Below are 5,369 nucleotides of genomic sequence, written 5' to 3'. Positions count from 1 at the left end.
TTCTTTATTTCTGTGGAGAGTTATTTCAAAAAGGTGAAAATACCTGAAAATACCATTGTTTTGCTGCTGGCTATTAAGAGTTGTTGCCTTTCTGCACCCATGTTGTTCTTCCTTTTAGTAAATATGATGTAGTATCAGTGTATTCTAAACCTCATGTAAATCCTTCCTCTTCCTGGAGTTTCAGCTGCCAGGGATTCAGGCCCTAGGCTTTCTGTACAGCTTGGTGAAATGGCCAGGTACTTGGATAGAGGTGGGGTGTACACAAGGTAGAAACATGTATAATAAACACGCAGAGGCAGAATGTTTTTTGAGATGCAGATGCAAGAATAAAAAAAAATCCAAACAGTATGAATATGAGGTTTTCCTTCTGAGTTTTGTAACAAACCTGCTAGGTGTTGGAAGGAACCTTAAAGATCCTCTAGTTCCAACCGCCTTCCCTGGGCCGGGACACCTCCCTGTACACCAGGTTGCTCAAAAGCCCATCCGGCCTGGCCTTGAACACTTCCAGGAGTGGGGATTCCACAGCTTCTCTGGGCAACCTGTTCAGCGTCTGACCGCCCTTACAGTGAAGAGCTTCCTCCCCCTCGCCAATCTAAACCTACTTCCCTTTCACTCGGAACCCTTGGCCCCTTCTCCTGTCACTACATGCCCATGGAACCCATCCCTCTCCGTCCTTCTCGCAGGCTCTCGGACGCCCGGCTGAGGGCGCGACCGAAGCTGCTTGTCCCGGATCTCCGGGGGCACACGCGGGGCCGCAGGAAGCGTTCCGCCCGCCGCGCGCGGGCTGCCGGGCCGGGAAGGGGCGGGAAGGGCCGGGCCGGGCGGGCGCGTCCCGCCGTTGCTGCGGTGACGGGCCGGAAGCGGCCGCTGCTCCGCGCGCCATTTTCAAAGGATTTCGGGCGCTGGGACACCGCGGCCGCTCCCCCGCGGCCCCGCTTGCCGGCGCCTGCTTTTAGTGGTGAGTGTGGGGGGAAAGTGGCGTAAACCTGTTGGCAAAGCGACCGACCGCCCCTCTGTAGGTACGGATCGGGATTGCTGGAAGGTCTGCAAAGCTTGCAGTTTAGGCAGACGGGTGATGGCAGGCTCATAATCGAAAGAGTTTTCTTGTGCTGTAGTGGGAGCGTGCAGGGTGTGGTGACAGCCTGCCCAGGGAGGACGTGGAGTCTTCCTCTCTGGAGACATTCTAAACCCACCTGGACGCGTTCCTGTCACCTGCTCCGGGTGACCCTGCCTGGTCGCATGATCTCCAGAGCTGCCTTCCAACCCTAACCATTCGGGCATTCCATTACACTTTAGAAAAAAAAATCTTTCTCCGGAACAAGTGGTGTCTTTCCATTGGCAAAGTGCTGAGACTTCCCAGCAAGCGTGTTGTATGAATGTCTTAGTCAGAAGTGAGTTCCCAGCAAATCCCCTTGGAAGCAGACTTTCCTAAAGCAAGTGCTGGCTCTTTGGGTGTATCTTGGGCATGATGCTGCAGCAGCTGCTTGTTAGGGCACAGCCCCGAAGCACCGCAGCAGTCAAATCGCAGGGCCACTGAATGCCTTTGCTACCTGGGCAAACAGGACAGGAACCAAAAAGGAAAAAACCTTTAACCTGTAAGTTCTGTTGAATGAAAAATGCATTTTGGTATTTCCCAAAACTGAGACTAAAACTGCATTTCACGATTGTCTTTGATGTTAATGTTACAGACTCAATTGAAAATATTGTTTCATAGCATATGCATTTGTCCATAGTAATTTCTTTGTGTTCATCTGTTAGCAATTTCTTTGTCTTCAACTGTAGTTTTGTTGTCCACATGGCTCAATGACTGCATTATTTCTTCCATGGCCAAGATCCACCTTTGCTCTGCTTTTTTATTATTACATTTTCTGATTGATAACACAAATACTGCATCTGCAGCACTTCTGAACTGGTGTATTCACCATCAATTTTGCTGTGTTGTTCTCTGTATAGAAGGAGGACTTCAATCTGCTAATCTAATACCTATAAACATTGCTCCTTTACCTATAAAATTGCTCACACAATTTTATGCCTGTTGATTCTCTACTTAGCCCCTAGAGGAGCTTGACACAGGGTTCCGCTATTGACCATCTTTCACATGAAGGTTCAATTTAGACATTGGTCTAAAACAGTAGGGAACGGTTTTAGGTGCTACATATATCTATTACATAAACATTTATATCTTCAAAAGTCTGCTCACAGCCATCCAGGCATGTCATAAAATGAAGCATGTGAATGTTGTCACTTTCAGCAGTCTTCATGAGCAAAGGGGGAACAAAAAATTAGGCTAATTGGCTCTGAATACTCTTCAGCAAGCAGCTGAGAGATGTAATCATTTAAACATATTAATAAATCCTGTTTAGCAAATGGCTGATTTAAAGTACTAGAGATGTAATTTCTTAAACATTTCCTGTTTAAGAAATGGCTTAATTAAAGTACTGTTCAATTTTCACTTTTCTGTTTTTCATCGAAAATGGAAATTTGATTTTCTTCACAGCAGCACTAAATTGCAAGAAATATTTAGATGATTAATTATGTGAACTGTTTATGGAGCTAATGTAGCCTGTCTCATGGGAAATACCAAAGCTGTTAAAAGTGCTTTCCAGTACTTTGCAAACTTACAGACATCTAGTAGGTGTGACTCGGTTGTGATTCACAAGGCTATTAAGCTTCTTTAAAGAAAAGCATATTCTGGATTGAATTGACTGAGTGCAAATAATGTAGAAAACTTGGATTTAGAAAAAAGCTTTTTGAGAAGGTTGTTTACCAAATGCTTTTAAGAAAGCAGGTGTCTGTCAGAAATGGAGAAAAGAAGCTGGTGGTTAAAAGAGAGAAAGTACTATATTGCAGTGAATGTGCAGAAGATTGTCTGCTGTTTAAGACTGATCTGAAATAATGGGTTAAACAGCAAGGGACAAAATTTGCTCATTTTATAGACACATTAAGTGCAATCTCAAGGATTGCAGAAGAGTTTCACTGGACTGAGTAAAAAAGTAGGAATTAAAGAATGATCTTAATAAAGGCAAAGTGATACATGCTCTGGTCTCTAAAATGGTCTCTAAACTTTTAGAAAGATCTGTCACTGTCAGTGTGTTTAATCTATGCTTTAGAGCAAACAACAACCAAGTTCCCTGGTTTCAGCTGGGATAAAGTTAGTTTCCTTCCTAGTAGCCAGTGCAGTGTTGTGTTTTGGATTCAGCATGAGAATGATGTTGATAACACTCTGGTGTTGTGGTTGTTGCTAAGTAGTGCTTGCTCCCAGCAGAGGACTTCTCAGTGCCAGTGAGGAGCTGCATGGAAAGCCATGAGGGAGCATAGCCAGGACAGATGATCTGAGCTGGCCAAAGGGGTATTCCACTCCTTAAAAAAATTAACTGGGGAGTAACCCAGAGTGGGGCTGCTTGTGGTTTGGGGACACGCTGGGCATCAGTTGGCAAGTGGTGAGCAATTGCATTGTGCATCTCTTGGTTTTATCAACCTCTCTTGCTTACTGCTACTACTGTTATTGTTGTTATTATTAATTTTGTTTCAAGTATTAAACTGTTCCTATGACAATCTACAAGTTTTGCCAATTTTTCCCCTGATTCTCCTCTCCACCCCTGTGGGAGTGGGGGGTGCAAGCAAGCCAGCTGTGTGGTGCTTGGTTGCAAGCTGGGGTTAAGCCATGACAAACACTGATCAGTGATCAGTAATGTGAAAGAGTAGGTTAAACAGCAGGGGACGAAATTTGCTCATTATGTGGACATGCTAAGTGCAGTGCAAGGGTGTCAGAAGGATTTCACTGGACTGAGTAATGATGCCAGCGTTAAGGAGCAGTGTTAGTAAAGGCAAAATGATACATGCTGTGGTCTCTAAAGTGGTAACCACTCAGTGAGATGTGTCACAGTGAATGCATCTGATCGATGCTTTAGAGTGATGAAAAAGGCAGATGGTGAGTTAGGAATCAATATGAATAGTGAAGGCTACAGCCAAGTATCTCTGGCTGATCAGAGAAAAGTCTATCAGATACTATTATAGTTATTTCAGTCCAACTTGAAGCCCTTCAAGGCCCTGCATTATAGGCTTATATGAAAAAAATGTATGTAGGAGTGAGATTTGACTCGTGTTTTAGGTGTTTATTTACTCTTGCTGTGGCAACTGTCAAGAGACACAGGACATTGTGTCAGACAGGTCTTTGATTCAACTGAATCAGTGCATTTCATGTATTGATTTTATATTTCCAGAAAAACAAACTTTCCTTTGTAGAAGTAGAATGTAGAATGTAGAAGTTACTAGATACTTTTTCATGTCATGGTAAAACTAGTGATAGACTAAGTTTAGGATATAAAATCTAAATTATGGTACTCTGTAATGGCAGAGGTCTGGAATTACTGACAAATAATTTCTTTCTAGCACAGGGTGTATGACAATTATTATCTTTGAAGACTTTAATATCTGTGTTAAGCTCTCTGAAATAACAACCCCAATTCTTATATTCATTTCAGGATGCCTTTTTGACCTATACTATAGCTATTCATTTCCTGGTCTTATTGTGGATCCAATGTGGCTATAGGAAGTATAATACCCTTTCTGCATTGATTCCAGTGACAATAATGAATTAAATTAAAAATTTCAGTTTTTAGGAATGTGAGTGATTCAACCAGCAATTTGTCAGTACTTCCCAATATTGGATTGTGTTTAGGTTACAATATCTTAAATGCCCATTGCAGGGATTTAGTGAGATTATATATGTACTTCATAGCCACAGTAACTAAAGTGCTAACATATGTCCATTTATTTTTCTTTGCAGTTACTTCCTGAAAAAGCTGTGACACAGATTTGTTCATGATATTTCTTCTGTAAAACTTCCTCATTTCAATTAGTAAAAAATCTTTGCTCTTTCTAAAACACAAGCTTTTAAACAAATCTGATGATCTGTTTTGAGGTAATTTAATCTTTTTAACTGATAAAGTCTTCTTAAGGAGAAGATGAGCTCAGGAGTTACCAGTTTTCTTCTGTAGTAATATAAAATGTATTCCTGAATCTCAATCTAGACACAGTAACACAATCACACTTTTCCTGAATTCAACACAGAATCTTCAACTTTAATGTAGAAATACCAAGAACTTGTTACTTTAGTCTTTGGCTGCCAGAGGAGTGTGAAGAGCATTTCCTACACATCAGGACATTGACTTCCACTGAGTACACCGGGGGAACCAAAGTGCACCGCCGCCTCCTTCAGCCATCCCAGCACACTATGTGAGGGATTGTTGGCAATGCCATTGCTTAGTTAATGTCCCAACAACCCAAACCTCTTCAAGCAAGTATTTTTGGTAGTACCCAGAGCAGATGCCGTGCTTGTAAGACTGGTGATTCTCATCTACAGAGCA

Source organism: Molothrus ater, chromosome 4 (assembly GCF_012460135.2).
Source record: "Molothrus ater isolate BHLD 08-10-18 breed brown headed cowbird chromosome 4, BPBGC_Mater_1.1, whole genome shotgun sequence".
Taxonomy (NCBI): Eukaryota; Metazoa; Chordata; class Aves; order Passeriformes; family Icteridae; genus Molothrus; species Molothrus ater.
The sequence above is the reverse complement of the archived record's forward strand: the minus strand, read 5'-3'. Positions refer to the sequence as shown.